The sequence below is a fragment of the Thunnus maccoyii genome, chromosome 20, assembly GCF_910596095.1.
Source record: "Thunnus maccoyii chromosome 20, fThuMac1.1, whole genome shotgun sequence".
NCBI lineage: Eukaryota > Metazoa > Chordata > Actinopteri > Scombriformes > Scombridae > Thunnus > Thunnus maccoyii.
In genome coordinates this window covers 4,260,471-4,286,636 of record NC_056552.1, presented here as the reverse complement: position 1 = coordinate 4,286,636, position 26,166 = coordinate 4,260,471, and the positions used below count along the sequence as shown (strand labels likewise).

At 38.9% G+C, this 26,166-nt stretch overlaps 1 protein-coding gene across 4 annotated transcripts in view; it reads left to right on the top strand.

Moving 5' to 3' along the window:
• Positions 1 to 544: 544 nt before the first annotated feature.
• The window catches only part of kcnj16 (potassium inwardly rectifying channel subfamily J member 16), a 33,978-nt gene continuing 8,356 nt past the window's right edge, over positions 545 to 26,166 (top strand). Inside the window, exons 1-3 of one of the 4 annotated variants that reach the window (XR_006092899.1) lie at positions 545 to 691; positions 4,220 to 4,337; positions 20,318 to 20,976. The gene's annotated coding sequence lies outside the window, so the exon portion shown is untranslated. Of the gene's footprint in view, positions 692 to 4,219; positions 4,338 to 17,397; positions 17,692 to 20,317; positions 25,269 to 26,166 lie in introns of those variants that run through there. The other 3 variants (XR_006092898.1, XR_006092897.1, XM_042397609.1) reach the window with 3 other exon arrangements.

Here is a 26,166-nt window from a genome sequence, read left to right as displayed (position 1 = left end):
CACTGAACTTTTAACATTGATAATCTACTAGTTTTCAAGTAGTAGAGGCAGTATTTCCACTACTGCTACTCTGTTACATGCCATCAATCTGTCTAACTCTATACTATCCACACTGCAGTCAGTTGACTGCTGTATTTATACGTCAGAGGAAGGGGGTTGAGGTGACGTCGCCTTGTAATTCGGAGGCGGAACTGGCTGTAAAAAGAGATTGCTTTTCTCATACAACCAGATAATGAATTAATAAAAATATTTAAGAGTAGACATACAAAATAACATAAAATTTTACAATATTTTCCACCCTGTCATGTTTTGTGGATTTGATGACTGTTTCTTGTTTCAAAAACTCTTGATCTAATATCCAGAATTTATTGACTCATTGAGCCTGAAATACTGACATTTTGGAGACACACGATTTTTACTCAGCGGCAGCCATATAAATCTCTTGTTGCATGTTGTAAGAACCAGAACCTCAAAGCTAGAGACTACACCTTTGATTCGCAGTCGATTAAACCACAATTTTTTCTCTCTCTCTCACAAGCTTGATATCTCCGTGTCAGCGGTTGTACGTGTGTCACTTTCCCTTCTGCTCATCTGAATGAATCAAAGGCCAAAGTGAACAGAATCAGAGAGGAAGACGAAGTGGAAGAGACGCAGCGAGTGAACAAGAAAAAGGAGAGGCAGAGTAAGGCGGGTGAGTAAGTAATTACCTGCAGCTGTTGAGCTTAGTTGTGGGGTATAAATCTGTAACCACATCAGAAATTATCCATAAAATTTACAACTTAGGAAAACCATGTGTGTGGCTCTTTAACACTCCTTAACCTACAGAGCCGTCTTTTACACTGCCCCGGAAAAGCGCCAACATTGAACTCCAATTACACTACAGTGACATATGTCGTATAAAATTTTCAACGGAAAAAAGAAAGAGATCATGTTACCATTACGCTGGTGCATACTCGAATACGTTCCAAAACAGGTAAATAAACTGATGGAAAAAGCAAAACCCTGAGCAGCCAATCAATCACTTTAATGAGTCTGTGTGACTTAAAGGAGTTATGAGGACTGGGCAGAATGTGGTCCCACAAAAACACAAATATATTAATACAGGAATAAGACCCTGATTGTAAAATAGAGAGTTAAAACTAACTTTTCTCACTAGGACTGGAACCATTCGCATATCTGAGATCAATTAATCTGTCTGACCGTTCATTTACTTCTCAATGAACTATAAGGGGGATGAAGCTACTGTATATCAGGGGGTGTCTGTGTGTCTGTGTGTCTGTATGGAGGACCTGATGTATGGTGAACACTCACTATATCTTATGTGATGAAGATCATGAAGCTTGGCTCTGAATAAAGCAACAAAAAAGCTGCACACTGATTTAGTCTTCCCTGAATTCCTCATGAACATGACAAATATTTCGACCACAGGTCTTCCTCAGGTCACCTATATATCACATGTGAAAAGTGCCTTGAGATGACTTTTGTTGTGATTTGGCGCTATATAAAAAAAAATTGATTGATTGACCTGAGGTGCTGGGTAACAATAAGCAGCTCATCTCAAGAAATGGTGTAAACAGTTATGTGGAATTAAAGAAGAACTGAGAACAATATAGCAGTGTGCAGGTACTTTCTTACTGTCTTTTATGTAGATTGTTGTCACCCAGAACTTGCAAAAATTAGCTGGTACAATAGCACCCAACAACCCTGTATATGGTATCGGAAAGAAATGGACAATATACCCTGAAATGTAATGTAAATGCTGATATAGCAATAGAAAAGTAGAAGTAGAAACACATGAAAATGTGATAACAACAGCAGCTGTGTATGCTAACAGAGGAAAAATACAGACTTCAGAGTGTGCAATACAAGTGTTTCAGGTGGTGTCCTCAATTATAGAAGCTTCAGCATGATAAAACTTGAAAAACACTTGTAGAAGCATCATGGAGAGATATGAAATTAAGTTGTACAAGCAAACAGACCATGAAGAGAAGCGTTGCCAAAGCAACAGATGCAAGAAACTCCCTCCAGGCAGCAACAAAGCAGAGCTGAAATGTCAAATTTATTGTGTTGAATGAGCAATCTTTCTGTGATTGAAAATTTGTTTGATTTTAACACTGCATGGAGCACAAAAAAATGACAAGTATAAATAAATAAATAAGTAAATGCATAAATAAATGATTAAATACATAAATAACTAAAAAATAAATAGAGTTTGGTAATGAAAAAGGACATAATTGAATTAATGTCTTGAATTTCTGTTCTACATGACCGTTTTTACATATACTGAGGGGTTTTCTTTGCTTTTTGTTCAGTAAGTTTATCATTGTCATCAGCTAACCTGTGTTAGCTAGCTAGCTAACCTTAGCCTACTGTAAAGCTCACAGCCTGGTAGAGCAACACTTATTTGTTTATAAACTAGATTTTGATTTGGCAAGACCTTACTCAATAAGTATTTAACCCACAAAATAGTATTTTAATGTGAATATTGAAATTATCAGCCAGCCATAGTTAAGCTAGAAAAGCTTTGTAATTAACATATAAACTAGACAGTCAAGGGATAGACAGCGATGAAGCGTCTGTTCAGTGTGAAGAACAATTGTTTTCTGAACTTCAGTTAAGTTTATTGTAAAGGGACAATAATAATAATACAGTACAAAAGAGGAAGGTTAGTTATCTTTTGTTTTTCAGAGGTCACATATACTTACATTGAGCTCAAACTAATCTATATACAATTAATTTACACATGTGATTGTAAAATAAATAAATAAATGTAGAAATACAGAAATATCCTAAATGAAAGTTGATGTATGGAAATGTAGAAATAAATTCAAGACATTAATTCAATTTTGTCCTTTTTCATTACCAAAATGTTTTTATTTATTTATGATTATGTCATTTTTGTGCTCCATACTGGAACATCTCACTACATGCTGCCAAAATGATCTCTGATATAGCTGCTCCACATCTGTACAAGCTTGTAAGTAAAATCCTTTCCAAAAAGGCTGTCAGCTTTGAGCTTTACAGCAGACATACATGTACACTACATGTACACACATACACTGTAGAGCTTAAACATGCAAAGCAAAATCATGCTTCAAACCCTTTATTTCTTTATCTATGGGATTCGGGTGTTTGACAACTTTAAGCAAAATGCATGTAAATGTCTTATTACCAGCTGAGTATACAGAGGACAAAATCTAGATTGGCAACAGGATCTGCAGATATTCAGTGTTGTGGTATTAAAAAGGTAAAAGTAATCATCTCTACCTGAGGGTGGCAAAGAGCTACTTGACTTTCAGCAGTAGTAACTTGGGTTATAGGTCAAAAGGTGTTTGGTTAACTGGCACCAAATGAGGTAAAATTAACATATTAAATGTATCAATGAAAAAGTCCAATAAATACAATTAACCAAGCAAACGTCTCCAAAAGTAGAAGTATTTCAGTTTGATTGCATACCATTGAGAAACTAAAGGACTGAACTCAGTAGTGTACAGATCTCCAGGTGTGTACAGTCAAGATGACGGCAAAGATAACAAAAACAGGGATTTATTCATCTAGTATTGCGCCTAACTTTAGTGGATCATAACATATCAGGTATGGAATTAATCTGCAGATGTTCCAGTTCAAGATGAGACCAAACTTTTCTATGGATGTAAGTTTTTGAACCATGACAAAGGCCAAAATGTGGCCTGCAACAGACTAGGTAAGCCTTGTTTTTAGCCTAGCCAATTGTTGGAAATACTTTTTGCTATTTCATAACGCATATCATAAACTGGTGAGGGCTGCTGAAAAGACAAAAGTCTAAGCTTTACAATAGGCTCATCAGAAATCTTAATGAATTCATAACACAACCCGCTCTCAAGTTGATGAAATTTAGCACTGATTGATCCAATGTGGCAACAATGCATGATTGGTTGTCCCTAGTGGAAACAAGATTCCAAACTGAAGCAGTTGTTGATCACTTGCAGCCCCTACCAGTCAGTTAAGATGATTGAGGTGTCAGTAGTCAGTGGTGGTATAAAAGAGAGCAGTCAATGGCATTAAACATACGCCTGGCAGAGATAACACTGTCAGTACCAGGTCAGCTTTAGTCGGTTGGTGTAAATGCATGGGAGAGTAGTTACATCTCTGGCTGGATCTGTCCCCAGGATGATCCCAGAGAAAGCATTAAATGGCGTCAGTGGACGGGAGGAGGTAATAAAGCTGTTTATTGTCACAGGTGGGGCAGAGTGTGTGATGCTGTTGAGGTTGGAGGCCCAGCTGGAGGAACCAGCAGTGTTCAGAATGAAGCCCTATCCAGGCCATGCCTGAGGGCCCTCTCCTTGACATATTTACATGTAAGTATTGTACAATGACGCCTTACTGAAAAAAGTCAGGAATAACTTGTTAGTGGTTTTAAAAATAACTTTCTGCTTGACTTTCCAGCTGCTACATAAAAATATATCAACTGCACCCTCCCCTATAATGTGTAACTCCTCAAATACCAACCACCTGAACATAAACTGAGTAATTAAATTATCAGTTTTCTAAAGGGTGTTTCTCTGATCAGGGTTTTTGCAGAGTTCACCAAGTCAAATTTAAAACTTTTAAAGACCTTTTATAATACCACATAGAATGCAATTTAATACCTGTATATCGCCAAAGTATAAAAGTATGACAGAAAACCAGTAGGGGTGATATGGCTTGGAATAATTTACTATTTTATCACTTTTTTCATTACTTCTCAGCAGTAATAACAATGATTCTTAATGATACAATTTATTACATTAATGTGCCACGGTACTGCATAAGCACCATAAAATGGGTACATGGATTAACCAGAGAAAAATTTTATTTAAGGTTATGTAAGTTTTTGGTAAAACCAACACTTTCCCATTATAAGGCAATGAGCTTCCCAGCTACTGTAGCTAACAGTAGTGACAGTGTTTGCTGCAGGTCTAAACAGCTTCCAACAAGCTGTTTAAACGAAACAATTGAAGCAATCTTACTTGTAGTTTATAGGTGTATATGGTAGGCAAGAGAAAATATTACCATGACTGCACAACTTTTTTTTTTATTAAGACTTTTTAATACCTTCTAAGGCCCCTTTTAGGAAGCTAAATTCCATGCTTTTTAAGACTTTTCAAGACCTGCAGATATCTTGTTATGTTTTGTCCACAACTAATTACGTACATGGTGGGACAGTTTTTATAAACGTGGGATGCACTGCAGGGTTATTATTATTATTGTTGGAACATCTATATCATCTGTTAAGTAATAGGTAGTGCTGAAACAACTGGCTGATTAATAAGTTGATCATCCACAGAAAATGAATCATTGATCAATCATTTAAATCATTTATCAAAGAAAAAAGGCAAATGTCAGCAAATTTAAGCTTGTCAAATGAGAGAATTTGCTACTTTCCCCTACTGTATAGTCATTGTTTGGGTTTTGAACTGTTGGTCAAACTAAACAAGCAACTTGAAGATGTCACCCTGGTGTCTAGTCAGTTGTTATGGGCATTTGTCACTATTTTATCAAGTCTTATAGACTAAAGAAATAAAACAAATCAATAGATTCACTGATACTGAAAAAAAATCTTTACTTGGACAGACATTGTGTTGTTTAAATGTCATAATCAGCTCTGCTGTGATGTGAATTTTTTTCAGCCTGTCATCTGAAAACAGTTCAGAAAAAACTAGTGCTGACTGGTATATAGGTCAAAGGACTGTCAACTTAAAAATGCAAAGCAACAACAGTGAAAAAAAGCCTTAAAACACATGCAGTTACCTCTTACTACCATTTGGTGCAGCAGACTGCAGTTTTAAAGCAGAGAGAGAAAGAAAATCATGAAAAAAAGGGAACTGCCAAGAACCAGAGTTCAAGACTGACATGAAGGGGAAGCGACTGTAAAACAGCTTGTCTTTACTGTGGTGTACTGTGCTGTGCTGGCCTGAAAGCTGCTCTGCTTTTCCCACTGTGACCCTCTCCGGTGGTCGTTTGCGGTTTGCCCTGGGTCAAGCCCTGCTGACTCCTGCCAGACCACCACACACTGGCAAGGGACTCAATGACAGTGCTGCAGTGGTTTTATCCACTGTGACAGTGGCTGCAACAAGCTAGTTTCCACTTCTTATTCTACTCTTTCCTACAGCTGTGCATCTCGGTGCCGATCAGTTGTCCAAGGCCCATAAATCTTGAGGCCTTTCAGCAAAGTCTTTATTACTATTCCCTTGAGGGACATGTATTCACACAGGCACAGTTTCTCGACATTTCCTCATCCTCTCTTCAGTCAAATGACTCAACACCCACTTCAGCGTTTCCAAAATGGGAAGATATATTCCCTTTATTTCTGTTTTTAACTTGACTGAGACTCTCAAGTGTCTGGGTTCACAGAGTTTCTCTTGCTTGTTATCCAGCTGCCTAATGCTTCGAGTCCCACAATACCTCTCATCTTACTGTGCTTCTTGTCAGATCCTCTCCTACCCAGTTCCTAATCCTGCCTTTGATGTTGCACTGCTCAGAAAAAATAACCATTATCTGTTTCTTATCCTAGTTCCTTCCATTTGTCATCGCCGTTGCGGCCTGAGAGAAGCAACAATTAGTTATAGCCGACATTATTTGCAATTTCACAATCTGATCAGTAAAGGCCTGCATAATGGGAATGAAACAAAGAAACCTATCTGCAATTGACAACCAAAAAAGGTATATGTCCTAAAAGTGCTGACTAGACCAAAAAGTGAGTGGAAACCGTGGAAAAACCCAAATGGCTGGAAACACTTACAAGCCATTCTCCTCCACTGTTTCAATCTACAAATAAACTCCAGAGAATTTTCCAAAGCTGTGTAGAAATGAAAAGAGAAAGAGAAGGAGATTGGAGGAAAGAAAAACTGACCTTTAATTTGTCTTTCTCATGCTATGTGCATTTACATTCACATCATGTACAACCTCCTGTGAGACGACTGGTGTGATCGTTGCAGAGGTGCATGACAAATCCTGTGGACCGTGGCAGCGAAGGCATGTGGGTATAGAAAAAAAGAAATCATTCATAATGTAATCTCCATTAGGAAAACCTTACATCCAGCCTGTGGTCAAAGTGTTGCATAATGTCAATAAAAGAAAGTCTGAAAATAGCGCGGGGTTAAGTGGGTTATCCAGCGCTCTGTTTTGTTACCCAGCTCCTGTGAGCATTCACCTTAAAAGCACCTTATCACATATGAGCAGCAGTGATGCAGATGTGACAAAGACTCTACGAGAACACGTGTAAGTGCTGCATGCGATGAGAAGAGCCATCATGGTACCCATTCGGGCTGATGATTAACATTTTTTTACACTGAAATCACATTTTTAAAGTCCAATTTTTAAATTGCAAGAGATTTAAGAGAAGATTTAATAGTAACTTGTTGTTGATTTTTGGGGGAAAATGTGGGAGAAACTCGGGGAAAACGTGAGTGTTGGCAGGTCTGAATCTCCCAGTTAAACTACTAAGCACATCATATCGTCATTTCAGACTCATTACAACCTTAAAAAATCTGAATCTGAACCACCAGAATGTAAGAGCTACATGAGTAATTCTGTCCTGTCAGTCTGGGAAGCTAACACTAACATTAGCTAAAACAGAAACAGTGTCTTACATACATACAGATACAGTGTCCTCAATGAAGACATGATCAGACGTGATTTAACAGCAGTTTATCATTATCAACATATGTTAGCAACAATGCAGCTGTTATCAATAGATATATCACCACTTTTGAATGTCATGATTATATTTGAATGTAATATATCTTTAAAAATTCAGTCTAAACTGGTCAATTTTTCAATAGAAAATTAGCCACGTTTACGTCATCTTCACATCTTTTCTCTGACTGACTGGTTGAAAAAACCCCTCAATAACAAACAGCTGCATTGTTTTATCTCATTCTATTCATTTTAATAGACTGCAGGCCTGCAGCTAAGTTTATAGAAAATAGTCAGAATTTAAATTGCAATCACAATATTAGTCAGACAAATCACAATTAAATATTTTCCACAACTTGTTCAGCCAGAACCTGGTACAAAGTTGAACTAGCTGGCAGATCTTTCAGGGCTGCTAGAGGCTGTTTTCACAGCAATATTTCCATGTGATCTTTGTGCTAAACTGACAGTAGTTTTAAAAAACAAATGATTACAAAAACAGTTTATTGAGGACTCTGCGGTCAGTTGGGACTTTGTTCCCACATGCCATTGAGTCAGTCATTTCTGAAGTGCTGTTTAATGTGCAATGAGAGTGTCCAGGCTCATACCATATGTTTTTAGAAGTAAGACAACACTCACAAGCGTGATGAACTGCAAGCCAAGAATTTAGCTATTAGTTTGATAGGATTTCATTTCTGGCGTTAGCTTTTAATAGTAAAATTTGAGGACAAACCTTGAGCGTCGTCACAGTGCCTGTTTTTCCATAGTTGAACACCTCGTAAAAGTTAGTGATTGCCTCACACACATTATTGTACAACTAAGTGATGTTGTCTCAGAAAGATAAGAAAATACATTTGTGGTTTACTGATTGCCCTCTCTTAGCATCAGTTTAAAAATCAGTTTGTGAATGAGCTTCAGGTCTCATTAAGCTATCTAAACAATGCAGTTTTCCTGACTGTAAACTCTTTGGACGTGTTAAAGACTATTTTTACTTTAGCACATAGTTCACTGTATAACAAAGCCAAGATTTTCTTGATGGAGATTGTGGTTGAATTAGGAGCTAAATAAGCAAGCTGTAGTCAAATCATTGAATTTCGACCTCATGCTAAGATCTGAACACTCGCCCTGTACAACGCTGTCAATCTGATTGGAAACTTTGGAGTTGATGTTCAAACCAAAACTCGTGTAGCCCAAGCCGCAAGACAACACTGGAAGTCGGTATTTTTAGCGCAGCTGGAATTCGATTGTTTCAACAAAAATATTTCCAAGAGATTCTAAGAGGTTGAATCATTTTATCCAGTACAAAGACATGAACTTTGGCAGATCAACATATTAACTCAGTGATCGTGTTTCATGAACTTAAAAAGAAATGACATAATTGTGCAAGTAACGGATCAGATGCGTTGCAAAAGAAACACCAAATCAGAACAAAGTCAGCAGTGAAGATGATGTAACTATTGAATGCAGGCTCCGTTCTTGACAATATAGTGTGAGCTGAGTAAACACAGGCCTGTTTTTATTGAGGTACCAAGGGGCTGTTTACACTGCCTGTATAATAGCCAGTTAATAGCACAAAAGTACGAAGGAAATCGTTTTTTTGTTGGTAAATTTCAGACACCTTAATTTTATAGATCCAAACTCTAAGTATGGTACCATAAAACAGGATTTATAGACCATTTAATCGGTGATTAAAACCAAATAAGTTAATAGATTTTAATACTAATGATTCAGTTTGATCAAATGAATGCCTTAAAGCAATAATAGCTTTATAATGAGGCTTAGGCTGCATATGCTGTGATGAACTGCAGAGAAATGATTGTTGCAGTGTTTGAGCCAGTATTGTCTGGGAGGTGGTCAAATGGGCACTTTAGTACTTTTCTAGTGGGTCACTGCTTCATCCAAGGAGGATAAACAACACCGTTATACTGTAGAAAATTATATTAAAATGATATATGAATTGGTAGTAGACATAAGAAATCAGAATTTTAAAGAAATGATAGAATTATATGAATGAAAAATACAGTGATTGAGAAAGTACACTTCTTTCATCACTGTGCAAATATTTTACCTGTAAGTCGACTTCAAACAATCCTAAATTTCATATGTATCCAGAAAACCGGACCATTTGTTGTATATTAATTGATGATAACTTACACTACTTACAGATACATTTTCATGTTTAAAACTATTAAAATCAAAAGTGACATTATATTTACTTCTACTGTATGTAGTTCTGGTAATAATGACAAACTGGAAAGTCACCTCTCACAATTAAAGGTGAAGATATTTACATTTTGTCATTTGGCAGATGTTTTTATCTAAAGCAACTTGCAAGAGAGACAAGACAATCAAGCGTTAGAGGACAGTGACTCAGAAAGAGACTAATTCTAAAGCAGACAGAAGTTTTTGTTGTTGTTTTAAAATTATTATTAAAGTAAGAAACAGCTGGAAGTAGAAAAGTGCATAAGAAGTACTAAGTGCTAAAAGGTCAAAGTAGCTCAAGTGTTGAGGTCATAGAAGATATTATCGTCTGACTTTGGTTGCTGAGCTAATGTTACGTTAGCTAATGTTATAGTTTCACAGACTGACAGGAGTAGCTGCTTCTCAGTCTTGAACGCTCCAAATGTCCAAATGAAGATGATTAAATTATAGATGTGATATTCTTACTCTTGCACTAGCATTAGCCGTTTGGTCGGTACTCAACTGCTATCTAAGCTAGGAGGTATGAGGCTGTAAAATGACCTTCACAGGAAACTAATGCAAGACTTACGTAGAGACAGACTCCCCACTTTGTTTTTCTTTAATGAACAGTAAAAAGATGCAGTCCTTGCTATAGTTTTAAGTGTCAAAACATGACAAAATGACTCTTCTTTCTGTGACAAACCATCTTTGGCCACCAACTTGTGATGCATATTTACAAGATAACAGCCAACACTTTCATTATGTAGCTGAGTCAGCTGACAAAATGACTGTTGATACAGCTGCTAACATGTAAAAATGAGAAGCCAGGTGACAAAACTGATTTGTGCCCTTTATTTTAATGGGGACTATTGGGTACATGGATGTCACAATGACAGGACATTTAAGCGTCATTGTCACAACGATGCCCTGTTATTATCATGACCGATAACCTGTTGTTTTATTTCTTCTTGTGTATAAATCAGCAATATTGAAAGTAAGAGAAATTAGGGAGAGACACTAAGGAACTGAGAAGCAGTGAGAGAAGGATAACAAGTGAAGATGGAAACCTGCAAAGTTTGCCAAATGGTCCGGTGTGGTTGAGAGCCAGTATAAAGTAGCTGTTTCCCCTGATGGTGCTGGGCTAGATTAGCGTCACATCACAGCCTCATGAGCCGTGACATAAGAATGCTTATGAAACTCACACACGCAACACATAGCAGTTGCTTCTGAATGAAACAGGAGACACAGTGAAATTACTGGAACCTCATGGATCCCCAGCCAGCGCAGAGAGCCTGAAATTCCCTCCTGATTGATTGATCGCTTTTTTGGTCTGTACATGACAGCGTGTGTGTGTATGTGCATGTGTGTGTGTGCTGTTATTTAAGAGTATTGAGATTTAAACAACAGCATTTTGAAAATTCAGCTGTTTCCCATTCAGTCGAGTAACAAGGGCTAAGCTAAATCTTCTGGAATCCAAAGACGGCCTGAACAAACATGAACACACACAGATGAACAAACTCTGTGCTGCCTAGATACTGTAAGTGATGAAGGGAATGAAGAGAACAAAGCCGGGTGTCAAGTATACCTCTGGCTCCAAACATAACCAACTACAGAGAGTGTGTATGAAACTACTCAAATCTTTTAAGTAAAGAAATGGAAGGGCATTGGGTCCTGGGCTCCATATCATCTTTAGGTAAAAGTAAAATAAACTGTTGACTGATGTCTGGCATTCATTGCATCTACAGGTCTTTGCCTTTTTCCAGGGAAAGTCTACAACTATAAGTGCATTTCCAACCACCTGTTTTTATGCACATTTTCAATTTGTGCATAGAAAAACAAGTGGTAACGTGGAAAGTTAAAAAAAAAAAAGAAACATGAAATTGTGCAAAAAATACTTTTAGCGCTTGTCTGGGAAACGTTAATGTATCAATAAACTCAAAAACAACCTTTTTTGCGACAAAAATGCAATGAAAAACAGACTTTGCAAATAAAATCATGACATATATGAGGCACATGAGACTTAAACGTCCACTGAAAAGAAATAAGCGGAAGATCTGTGAGGGCGATGAGGACAGTAATGTTCCTCAATTTAATACACCAAACAAATATAAATGTCATATTTCCATCATGTTTTCCACATTTTTGTTTGAAGTTTGACTGCCACTCTTTTAATTACATCATGTCGTGACGTCCTCTTCGTCTGCAATGGTTTAATGGCACAGACTGGAGAATTAGTGCCAACAATTGTTTATTATGAACCAACTCCAATATTCACATAACAGTAGTGGATGGGAATGTGAATTAATTCACAATTTTTCTTTTGTCGATTTTCTGGAAATTCAGTTATAATTTGAGCTGCATCCGATGGAAACCTGGCTATTGCCGTCTGCTCCATGCCGCACAAGGCAACAGCTCATTCCAACCCCATCATGCTCTCCATCAAGACATAACAAAACAGTAAAAGCTGCTCATTAAGAATCAGTATCACATTGTAAATAGACTTAATTACAAGTCCTGCATTCAAAACAAATAGCAGTAAAGTGTACTCAGGTATCCAAATTTAAAAGTAACCATTACAAACTTAGAGTTTTGTTTTGCATGTGAAAACTGTATCATATCACCAAGCTGTCAGATCATTTGAAGGATTGATTTTGCTTATAGATTTAATTATTTTATTCTTGAATGTGAATCTTTTTGTGCCTGCCAAAACAGAGAATTCAGTAACTGTGAAAACTTTTGTGAAAATCCCCCGAAACAGAAAATAAAGACATAATAAAAACCCACAAATTTCCACCCTGTGAGGTCAAAAAAAACCTTGCATCCCGGGGCTCCCTGATGGCCTTGCGGTTTATGGCGCTGACTATGTAATCACAATATCCCTGGTTCCCCATCACTGTCTTCCCTTATATTCCTGTCTGCCTCTACTGTCTACTCTCCAATAAAGTCATAAAATACTTTCAGGTGCTTCTCTACAGGTTGAGAAAACCTTCAGAAATGTTTTAGATTTTTTCCCACCTTTGTGCTGAGCACTGAGAAGGGAGTCAAGGGGAGCGGCTGTATCCTGTGCTGAAGTGTGGACTGTGTAATGAACATGAAAGGCAGGTCGGCCTATACAAGGTGAAACTAGAGGCAGGATGTACAGTACAGTGTTTCCCTGCTCTGTTAAGAGTCATTATCAGGCAGCTGAACTGCAGTGAACCAAACCTCAGCAGCTGTTAAACAGCCGACAAGCTTCCTACTGCAAAGCTGTTTGTTTGCTTGTTCTTCCTTTTAGGAGAAGATGCAGTCTGAATCATTTCATGCCAACCACATTAAACTCGCTAATACAGACATACAGTCTATGTGCATGCAATCGCTCACACACACGCTTCCCCTAGCACATATACACACACGCTGCGCAGATGGCCAAGAGATAGACACACACATGCTCACGCACACACAGAAAACAAATGTGGGACTGGGACACGGCCGGATTTATCACCAGTTTCCTGAGTGGACACCCAGGGGCATGGAAGTGAGCCCAGGCATACTATATCCGAAAAAGGAAAAAAAAAGGTCAAAACTATTCTGAGAAAGTGTGTCTACTAACAGGTGTTGGTACAAATGGCAATTATGCAACACAGAACACCCCATAATGTATATTTTAGTTGCATATTACTCAAAAACCTGAAGAGTAAAAGTAATTTGACCTGCATTTGCTTCATTGTTTAATAAGGCTGCTATACGAAGAGTCGGTGTTTAATAGGATTTTTTTACACAGATAAACAGATAAAAATGTATGTGTCCGCTCGCACGAAAGTCAAAGAATTCAAGCAATTCCAAGGCCATTATGAATCAAGAAGAGAAAGGAGAAATACTAGAAAGAAATTGAGTTTCTGAGGCTGAGCTGAACACTAACACACACACAGAGCCACTCCCAAGCACAGTCTGTGTACAGTTAGTACATTGATTGTTTGGGGGAGAATAAACACCAGCGGTTACATATGTGCAAATTTTTCTCTCTGCTTTCTATCTAAATGCAAAATCAACCAATTCAAAAAGATCATTTAATTTCAACGGGAGTTCCATGATCAGTTGATTTGTTTACAGTAAATGTGAGTCCAACTTGGTGACCTTTGACATGCAAATTAATGCAGTTGACCTGTTGCAAACCGCTTTGACAGTGCTGATGTTTGAGGGAACTGACACAACTAGAGATAGCACCATCCCATTTTATATGACCTTTCTCTGCTGGACAATTAACACCTCTACAAAGACGTATGGCATGGTCTGCAGTCAATCAAGGGACAGGAGTAGATGGTACAAATACAGGTCCTCCAATTAAACAACCAAATTCTTTGTTTGACCTTGTGACTCCAGAATGACACATAGGAACAATTTCTAATGTGGCGCCTCTATTTGCATTGTGCAGGACAATAGCATTTGTCTGTGCTTTCCAAAACTATTACAGATCACTGCTAAAAAATAATGATGTTTTATGATGTGACAACGCTGTGGTGAAGGTCTGGTTAGGTTTAGGCACAAAAACCACCTGGTTAGGTTTAGGGAAATATCATGGTTTGGATTAAAATGATCACTTTAAGGTTAGAGAAACATGTGGTGTGGGTTGAAGTTACTACTTTCTTAAAGCTTGGTGACTTTCACCATCAGGGCTACAATAATAACTATGGGGTTAAGGTTAGGGGATGATCGTAGTTACGGTTTTTAAAAAACTGTCCCAACCCGCGACAGTCCACTGTTGGGTTATAGAAAAGGGTCAAAAAGCAAATAATCCAGTTGCTTTAAATACATTTCACAAGCAAATATTTGAGTTGTGGATGAAACAAACATGTGATGTGAAATTGTACAATCAATAAATTAAAAAGTTGAAAATCATGCTATATATTTCAAGCACATGCAACTATTTTTTGGCAAAGACAGCTGTGCCTTACTTAAAAATAAGGATTTTCTTACAATACATTGAAACAGATAACGATCACTACTCCAGTTCACCTTCCCTGTGATTCTACTCATCTGTATGTTTAAAGTTTGTTGTTGTTATTTTAAAACGTCTTCCTCTTTTCTTGAAATTTTGGAAGAATGAGCACTTAGAAAGGGGCCAGTGTCTGCACCTCACACCCTGAAATCTTTCTGGCCTCTTTAATTTTGTGCCTTGGCTTTGTATTTGAACGTTTGATCAGAGCTCTGTGTACAACATTGTGCTCATGTATTTTTGTGGATCATTTTTATTGGGAACAAATTATTTCTTTTTTCCTGGAAATGAGGTGATTTGTTATGGGTCCACTTTTTGCTGAGACCCCTGTTAACCCACCAACTGTGTGCACACGAAACACACGCATGCACACAGACACACATGGATACAAGGACACACATGTACACACACAAATTCGTTCACTTTTAAAAAATGTAGTCAGGTTCATAAACATAAAAACTGGCGTTCTTTCACAGACATACTCTTAGACACCCAGAGGAATTTACTGTGAGGACCCCCCACTGCGCTCCAACTAGAAAAATAAAACCATTGAGTCATTTGCCCTCTTTCTCCGCAGATTTTAAAAAGGTGTCAAATAGCTTGCATTACTATGTTTTCCTGCTGCAAGAGCCAGTGAGTTTAGTGCTGTCACAGCAAAACACTGAAAGGAAAAGGTTCATGACTCAGTGGCCCACAAAATCTCATCAAACTCTGAAACATACTTGGTGGTTAAAGCTGCCTCTATATACAGCTGATTTTAGCCACACTAGTTGCTATGGTAGATTATGATTCAGTCCAACATTTTGGTCCAGAGTGAAATCCCTACAACTATAGCCATGAAATGTGATATGGACATTTATACACCAGTGATTACATTCAAATTCATCTTGCATTACCAACAGGTCAAACTTGTCCAACACTTCGGTTCTTGATGGGATACCTCTCAGAATTCCTGTCAGCTAGCATGCTAAATGTTACAAGACAAATGTTTTCACATGTGCTACCAAACAGTAAAAAGCACTGTCACGTTTCTGTGCTAATGTTAGCATAAGGGTTGAAGTATGTCCAAACAGAAGCTAACTGGTGCGCACCTAAAAATGAAAGCTTGTAAATCTTAGAGTTCTATTTCATTGCATAGTTATTCATTTACAGTAAAGAAAAATAACAAGCACAGATGTTTCAGCCTCATAAAATGTTATAACTGATTATATTGAGCAATTAAAGCAAGATGAGGCAAAGCTTAGACTAATGAAAGCTGACAGTGTAGAACTGAACCTGACAAGCTGAGTCTGAGATGTCCATCTAAAAACGGCCACCGTACATAAGATAAACCCTTTTAATTTAGGGAACAACATAGCTGTTTATCTGACGCCACCTTTAGGTCAGTATTTTAGCCACACTATTGGTAAGCCATGCATGCAGCGTGGCTCTAAGGATGGCAGTGTCACTTAGTCTCTCCACCACTTTGGTTCAGACTAAAATATCTCAGCAACTGTTGGATTGGTTACTATGAAATTTTGTTCAGATATTTAATGTCCCTAGAGAATGAAGTCTAGTGACTTTGTCAATCCAATGGCCTTTCTGTAGTGCCAATGAGGTCAGAGTTTTATTCAGTGAAATATCTTGGCATGTACTGGATGGTTTGGTACAACATTTGGTACAGACATTCATGGTTTCCCATTGATGATTTCTCCTGCTACCAGCAGATTTGGTTTGGTTTGGTTCAGAATTAAATCTCTCCACCACTGTTGGATGAATTCCCATGAAATCTAAGACAGTCACGCAGTCATGTTCTCCACAGGATGAATTGTAATAACTTTGGTGATCTCCTGAGTTTTCATCTAGCGCCATCATCTCTTCAAAATTTTAATTTGTCCAATACTGTGGTTTATGACCAAATACCTGGAACTAATGACATTCCCATTAACAAATGGTGGCATGCTGACATGTTAAACTAAGATGCTAAAGTGCTAATGTAAACATCATCAGCGCATCTAAATTAATGACCTCAGGTTCACTTATTTTTATTTTTTTAATATAAGCAGATTGCAATTGGTGCATGTACAGTATTCTTTTTAATTTTATTAGGTTAACTACTTTTATGTCTATTGTTCAGAACAGAAAGTTCTGGGCAACCGAAAAATTAGTTTCAAAACGTTTTATTGTCTGTTGGGCTCTCATTGTTTTATAATAGTTTTAAAGAGAGTATTGGGCCCCAGTTGTTGAATTGTGTTGGTTCAAAATAAATATGGAAATCAAAACATATTCCATGTCTAGATGTATTTCTTAAATTGATATCATCAGACCAGACACTTTCTTCAAAGCTGCATTCTTAATCATTCAACCTATGTTTTTCATCAGATAAGTCATGATCTGCTCTTCAGTCCCTCTCTGAAGCCAGTTCTCTTCCAAGTCCCCAGACCTGCCATTCTCAAGTTGTCCACCAGATGCCCTCAGACTTTCTCCTCTTCCTATCTACACACCTGCTTCCACTCAGTAATTCTCTACACCTGCTGCCCATTCCATCATCAGCTCATCTCTTCATATACCGGTCCATTTCCTTTGTTCTATGCCAGTTTGTCAATGTGCTTCTATGGACTGTCACGTTCCAACCATCGTGATCCTGGACTTTACCTTTTCTTGTCGTTCCTGTGGTTTGAACCTTTTTGCCTGTTTATTACCTGCCTGCCTGCCTGCCTACCTGCCTTACCCCTTTGAACTGGTTATCTGTTGTGGACTGCCTCCCTTTGCTACCTGTCTTTCGTGTCCCTATTTGTGAAAGTACCAACTGGCAAGTCATGGGCATAGCAGACAAACTTCACAAGGTTACTTTTAATCTGTTGTGCTTTCACAATGACTGGAAGTACGCTTCCAGTAGTAAGTAAGTAAGTAAACATTATTTATAAAGAGCCTTTCAAAACCTGAGTTACAAGGTGCTGCACAATGTAAACAATTGAGAGAAAAAAATAGAAAGTTAAAAACAGGAAATATCAATATTAAAAACCATAAAACTACACAGAGGGCAAACACAGTGGTCAGATATTCAAACAATAAAAGCTACAGAGAAGGCAGTCACACATTACAGGACAAAACAAGTGAGTTTTTAATAGCTTCTTAAAACTACTGACCGACTCAGCATTTCTTATAACTAGGAGAAGAGGGTTCCAGAGGGTGGGGGCCACAACTGCAAAAGCATAGTCACCTTTGGTTTTAAGCCTAGATTTCAGGAGAGCCAGAAGACATTGGTCAGTAAACCTCAGTGATCCCACCGTGGCCAGGGGACACAATAATTTGGAAATATAAAGTGGGGCCAGCTCATGTGGTGCTTTATAGGTAATTAAAATAATTTATTTTATAATCAATTCTACATTCTATGGGTAACCAATGTATATTGACCAACACTGGTGTGATGTGTGACCGACGTTATGTATTACTGAACAGTCTGGTGGTCGCATTATGGGAGGAGACAAAACCATTAATGATTTTTTCCAGATCTTGAGAGGATAGTATAGCTTTCACATTTTTTCTTTGTCGGAAGAAACAGGATTGGACCACTTTCTTTATGTGCCACTCAAAATTCATGTGTTGGTCAAAGAAAACTCCTAGGTTTTTTGAGGCTCACTTAACAATTGCTTCTAAAAGGACCAATACACTGCTGTTTTCTCAGAAATACTCTCTGGGTCTATAAGGAATTCTAGTTTGTCAGGGTTAAGTTGGAAGAAGTTGCATCCAGTCCTTGATAGCTGTTAGATTGTCCTGTAAGGTGGAGAGTTTGCTAAGGTGATTTGAATTGAAAGAAAAGTATAGCTGTGTATCATCTGCATAGCAGTGATAAGAAATCAGCGTGCATTAAAATATCATTTGAAACCCTAAGCAGAGCAGTAGTGAGGACAGAGAGGCAGCCTTACCTGGCATGCAGGGAGGCGACTTCAAGACTTTGTTTAAGGAACTCACTACCTGGGTGGGTAGGGGACTTTTTCAGCACTCATGAATCCCAGCACACACCTCGGCCTGCACCTCAACCTGCATCTTGGCCTGCATTCCAGCCTGTCTTCTAGTCTGCTATCTATGGTCCTGCTAGCCACCAGCCTGTCTCCCAATTTGCTAGCTTTGGGTCTGCTAGCCTTCAGCCTGCACCCTGGACTGCTCACAACCAGCCTGCTCTCCGTTAGGTTTGGGTTTGTGAGCCTACAGCCTGCCTGTTCTGGAAAGGCTAGCCTGCCTCCAGTCTATCCCCCTGTTCTGATCCTGCCTTCCCTGAACCTCAGGAGCTGAATATTGATCAGCCGTATTGATCAGCATCATTGATGGAGCCACCCTGATGTCCAGTGGTCACCCTTTGAAGGGACTTGCCTTGCCATTTTCACGGGCTACTGTGGAGTCTCAAAAAGGAGGCATGGTCCCCAAGGCTCCTGATGCCCCTGGCTCTCTCAGCAGCTCAATGCCACAGAGTCTCCACTGCCCAGTGCCGCTATTGGGCCCAGCCCTTTCCTGTGCTGCAGCGGCCTTCAGTTTCCATGCTGCAATAATCTCTTCTCCCTGCTGATCTGCAGCAATCTCCTGTCCCAGCTGGATTGCAGAAATCTCTTGTCCTTGCTGGGCTGCAGCAATCTCCTGTTCCTGAGCTGCTACATTCCCCTATTTTTGAGCCTCAACAGTCCCCTGTTTCCAAGCTGCAACCGTTCCTATGTCCTGTGCTGTAGCAGTCCTCTGTTCCTGTGCTGCAGCAGTCTCCTGTGGCTGTGCTTTAGCAGCCTCTGGTTTCCCTGGCTCCTCCAGCTTACCTGCAAGTCTCCCAGCTGACACAGCCTGCTTCGCTGTCAGACCCCCAGCCGTCGGTCACACCTGCCAACGCCCTGCCAGACCCCCAGTTGTCGCCATACCTGTCTACACCCTGCCAGACCCACAGCAGTCAGCCAACTCTATCAACCACCTGCTAGATGTTCAGCAGTAACCCATCTCCACCGATCTCCTGCCAGACCTTCAGCAGTTGGCAACCAATGCCCTGCCAGATCTTCTGGTCTGTTCATCCTCCTGGTTGCCCTCTGGAACAATGACGGCCATCTGTCCTGCCTTGCGGTCACCCTCCCAAGCGTCTCTGCCCATCTTTCCTGCCCCCAGTCACCCTCCTGAGCGACTACACCCATCAGTCCTGCCCTCAGGCCACTTGCCTCTGAACCCCCCCTTCACCCACCTTGCTCAGTGTTCCTAATCAGCTTGGTGGGATGTCATCTGTCCCTTGAGGGGGGGTTCTGTTACCGTCTGCTCCTCAGTCCCTCTCTTCAGCCACACTCTCATCCCCAGTTGTCTGCATTTCTTTTCCCCAGCCATGTCCTCTTTTCCACCTCCACAGACCTGCCATTCTCAAGTGGTCCACCAGATGCCCTCAGATTTTCCCTCCTCTTCCCACCTACACACCTGTTTCCACTCAGTAATTGTCTGCACCTGCGGCCCATTCCCTCATCAGCTCTTCACTACTTATACTGGTCCATTTCCTTTGTTCTCTTCCAGTTCGTCAATGTTGCTTCTATGGACTCTCACATTCCAGCCATCCTGACCCGGTCTGATCCTGGACTTTACCTGTTCTTGTCGTTCCTGTGGTTTGATCCCTTTTGCCTGTTTATTACCCGTTGCCCCTTTGAACTGGTTACCTGTTGTGGATTGCCTCCCTTTGCTATCTGTAAGCCTGTTTTTTTCGCTTTTTTGCATTAAATTTCCTTTTCCTTTTCCATTTCACCTGCCTGGCTTGAGAGTCTGCATTTGGGTCCTCCATGTGACTGTTCTGTCATCATTCATGACAGAAATAAGTTTGACTGGAGCTGATTAGATTGACTGAAATGTTCAATGTAATCTAATGGCAAAGAAAGACTAAAGTTTTCTTGACTAAAACATTTATGGTTTTCTTTGACTAAGATAAGACTAAAATGCCCAGACTTTTAGTCATCTAACAAAAAACAGGATGAGGTTAACTAAAACAACAACTAACCACAAAACACAAAGCAATTATGCTTAGGACACCCAAATGGCAACTGACAGCTGTAGCATTCAGCTCAAAGCACCTCTATGCCTAAATAGAACCTCAGAGTCACTAGCATGGCTGTAGACTTAGTAATGTTCATCTATCAAACAATTAGTTTTTTCTGGTGTATAAAAACTAAAGCCTCTTTTACATATACATACACCCACATTTAAATTAAACCAAGTTGTATTTTCCATTGTCAGACAATAAAAAGGTCTGCAGTACCAAAACTCCACACTACCTTTTCTCTATATCTGTCTCCGTCTTTTATGACAAGTAGAGTTGAAAGCACATAACAGTCATTTACACACTATTCATACAATAAACATTAGCACTACCAGGATTGAAAAGTCACGTTGACCTGACAGCAGTCTCCCATTTCCATCGTCCCAGATCTGTTTGTAGGTACATAAGAAAGACAGCCCATGTTATCACAATATGTATGACCTGTGAGTCTTTTCTCCACACTGCATACAGGCTGACAGCCAATAGGTTTCCATGTTTGAAACCTGAGTTAGGTGTTTTGGCTTGAGACAATGAAAAGAGTTTGGTTGCAAAGCAGTTATTAAATGAGAGAGGCAGAGATATTTGAGTTAAGCTCTCTAAGGAGTTTCGGGCTGGGAATAAAGGATTTTCAGTCACATGGTACAAAAAAGAGAAGTACAAAGGAGGGAGAGTGTTCGCCAACTTGTAATTTGCTGCTGTGAACTCAGGTGTATGAGCTGAAGGTGTAAAAGGATTATTGTTTATTTATTGTTTAAACTGATGTTTGAACAGATTACTTAACAGAGTAACAGCAAGGTCACCTATCTTTAAAACTTTTCAATAACTAGCTTGTTTTTAGGAATCCTACTTTCATCTCTTCTGATACAGAAACTGTATCTCTTTTTTCTTTTTAAATTTAAAATGTTCCTTGTGAACAACTGATGGGATTAAAGGAATGGTAACAAGTAGGGGTGTAACGGTACACCAAGTTCATGGTACCGAACCGTGAACTTGGTGTACCACAGTTTCTGGGTCATGGTTCAGTACAATTTCAGTACAGCAGGAAGAAAATAAATAAATAAAGGTAGAAAATAACATTTTGGTCTTTCATTTTGTAAAAATGTAAACATCCATCTATGGCTCATTGGTCGTAACTATTACTGAAACAGTTTAGTTGTGCTGCAGTGGAAAAAGAAAACAACCTTTCTGTTTCTTGGAAGGAGTCAGGACACCTGCTGACAGCTGTTTTGTGCTGATTTATGGTCTAACTGTATATAAAGTAGTTGAAACTAGCTCCACCTCCAGCAGGTACAACAGTAACATGCTGCTTTCACACTGATGCTCCAGTATTAATAATCTAATGATGTCATATAAAATAATACATCACTCAGAGGAATCAAACCACTACTTTTACTTTCATATTTTTTAACTACATTTTTTTCTCCAGAACTGGTTCTTACGACGTGCTGTCTGACCACATCAGAAATCAAATGGTTTTTCTGAATGGCTTCACTCAAAGGTGGAATGAAAAACCAACCATCACAGAGACGGGAGGGGGATGGGGAGACATGGTATCATTTCACTAAGGAGATAACAGAGCATATTACAATCATACTGTTGCACTTGGTCAGTGTTATAGGTCTCATTTGTCATTCTGACAGCAGGGTAATCCAGGCTACCTTGGCTAAACCGGGTAACATACCCATGAGCATGCTAATGGCGCGCTGCCAAAATGCTCCAGGTGGAACTAGCGCTCTAGAATTATTGTTCTGCAATGGAGTAAAAGGATTATTTAACTATTTTGACAGTAATTGTTTGGGTCACGGAGCGTATTCTTTGCACGACTGCATGCACTGAACCGTAATGTGCATACTGTGACAGTTCAGGATGAATACACAAACCGTTACACCCCTAGTAACATGAGGCTGTAACTACTAGGGCTGCAACTAACGATTATTTTCATTGGCAAGGTTTACACACGAATGTAGTGCAAATTTGCAGAAAACGGAAAAGAAAATGTGACTTAATGCACATTTCCAGCCACTACTGTTATATGATTATTAGGAGTTTGCTTATCAAGATAAACAGTTGGTAGCGCTAATTCTCCAGTCGGTGCCATTAAACCATTGCAGACGATAGAGGAGACAACAAGATCATGTCATTAAAAGAGCGACAGTCAAACCACAAACTGGGAAAAACAATCTAGAAAATATGATGGGAATATGGCATTTTCTACTTGTTTCATGTATTAATTAGAGGAAGGTACAGTCTCCTCATCACTCCATGCTGATCTGATGTTTTTGTCTCATCAGTGAAGTCACATGCTTCATGTATGTAATGATTTATTCATCAAGTCTGTTTACATTGCACTTTGTTGCATTTTGCTTTTATTGATGCACCAACTTTTCCACCTCAGCCACCTCAGTGCCAAATGGTTTTGCAATGTTTCAAGATTGTTTTTGAATTGCTTGGTGTTTCCACTCAGGTTTTTAAATGCTTAATTGGAGATGCATATTAAAATGAGTGGAAATGCACTTCTGACAATTATTTTCTCAATTAAATGATTGATAAAATCTAAGAAAATAGTGAAAAATGCCTATCACCATTTCCTGAAACCCCAGCTGACATCATTAAATTGCCATGCAGATATTTTTGGTTTTATTTGTTGAGGTTTTAAGATATCCACCCTCATATTTCTGCTGCCAGAAATAGAATTTAATTTGTGGTCTGCTCATTGAATTGAAAAATGTCAATTACAAAATTCAGAAACAATGTCCTGGTTACTCTAGAACCCACTGTGAAAAGTTTTCATTGGAACTACACTTTCAAAAGACATAGTCCCTTTGAGATCTCTTCACAGTGAGGTCCATGGGTCATCCAGAGCAACAGGGATATGGGATTAAATTTGTGTTATAATAACTGAACAAAATCTCATAAGGAATACTTTCTGGGAAGACGAGATGAAGTTGAGGTTTTTGAAAGTCATTTTTTCAAAGTGGTGAGCACCAAAAGCAAAATCCCATTCACCTTCGTTGTACTGGGGTGGAGACGGAAATCTCATAGACATACTGTAAATGTGACAAATTAAAGGAAAAACAGGTACAGGCCCTCATGCTTGACCCCTACAGTGAGGGAATCTGGTGGCTCTATTATGCTGTGGGGGGCATTTTGCTGGAAATCAATCACTGAAAATCAATACAAAGTTGTCCTGAGTGATCACCTTTATCCTATGATGAAACATTTCTATCTTGATGGGAGTGGTCTCTTCCAGGATGACAATGCCCCCATCCATAGGGAACGAGGGGTCACTGAATGGCTGGATGAGTATGAAAATGATGTGAATCATATGCTATGGCCTTTGCAGTCACCAGATCTCAACCCTATGGGAGAATTTGGACCAACATGTTAGACAGCGCTCTCCACCACCATCATCAAAACACCACATGAGGGAATATCTTTTGGAAGAATGGTGTTCATCCCTCCAGAAGAGTTCAGACTTGTAGAATCAATGCCAAGGTGCACTGAAGCTGTTCTGGTGGCATGTGGTGGCCCAACACCTTACTAAGACACTTTATGTTAGTTTTTCCTTTAATTTATCACCTGTCTGTATATACATACTGTATATTTAGGCCACCACTGCCCATGGCTTGCCCTTCCCTCATCTCAGTGGTGCGCATTGCTCAAGCGCACCACTGAGGTGCGCTTGAGCAATGCCCTTGACCCCAACTGCTCCAGGGGAGCTGCTCAGTGGCTGACAGATCAGACTGTGGCTGTACTATGCAGCCACTGTGAATGTGTGACTGTGTGAATGTTATCAGCGTGTTCCTGCAAAAGAGAGCATTGCTCTCAGAGAAACACCCCTGAATAAATAAAGGGAAAAAAAATCTATGCAGCCTTTGTGAAGCACTTTGTAACAAGGATTTTGAAAAGTGCTCTATAAATAAAGATTATTATTATATCTCAGCATGGATAAAAAAACCACGATTATGTGCATGACTTGAGGTGAGTCATAAAATATATTTGTTTTAAATCATTTGGATGGACAGACACTGGGTTATGAAAGTGTCTATAAACGTATGAGGTAGAAGAATTTTCTCAGGATATAAATAATCATGTAATCCATCAGTTTATCTTCAAATGTAAAAATGATATGAAGGTGGTCAGTGTTTATTCCTATAGTAAATACTGAAGTAGTATCGAATGCAATCATGCACCAAAGCCCCAAATAAAACACCTGCATGTATGCATGAACACCAACAACACACACTCTTGCATATTCATGTTTCCATGCACAGACACACATTCAGAAAAAAACAAAAACTCACCTGCCTGCATGATACCATGTGATCCTGCAGGGAGGTGTTAATCTTTAGTTTTTGCAGTGACAAGTGGGCTGGCTCATTCCAGCAGGTGACTGTTGTGCTACTGTACAGCCCCTCGGAGAGACTTCCAACTCAGGTACAGACATTAATACAACTTACTGAGCATTTATTTTTACAAATAGGTATCAGTTGATCTGTAAACTATGCTTTTATTTCAGCTGTTACACTTATGCAGATCAGAAATTACAATGTCAGACTGTTTTTTTCAATGTCAAATCCAGAGAAGATCTAAAAATGCTCTGAAATCTACATGTAGGGAAAGTTTAGTGGTCTCATACGAGCATTTAGAAACTAAGAAAGGTGCTAATTTTACTTTCTACTCAAAAAAATTATCTGGAAAATGATATGAACTGCATGCTCATAAAAATGCATGTAAAACTACATCAAATATTAATCGTCCTTTTTAAAGTGACACGTTGTCAATTCAGTTAAAGTTTCAACACTGAGGACAAAAAAACCCTGAAAAAATGAAAAAATCAGAGGCAACAAGTAAGTAAAGGTTGTGGACAGGAGAACAATCAGTAATCTGAGATACAGTATTAAGAGCAGTAACACAATGCCTGAATGGTTAAAAAACAAAACAAGATGTGGTCAAGGTGATAAGTAATGTTTGTGATCATGTTTCACAGTGAAATCTATTGTCTATTTGATGTTATATTGTTTTATGAGTGTATGTTTTTATGAATTGTTGAAACAAAGGGGAAGACTTTGTAAAAGCCCTCTGGGTTTCCTTCCTCTCCTGCACAATTTAATATAATTTTTACCGTGAAATATTTTTATTGTAACCTTTTGTGCAAATAAAAACACTAAAATACTAAATCTGATCAAATACAGAGCCATCTTTTGCAAATAACAAATTGGATGATTTTTTTTTTAAAAAATACTCAAAATTATGAATATGTTTAATGCAGTTTGATAAAGAAAGACAAGGAACACTATAAAAAAGATGATGTGAATGTGAGAGGTGGTATCAC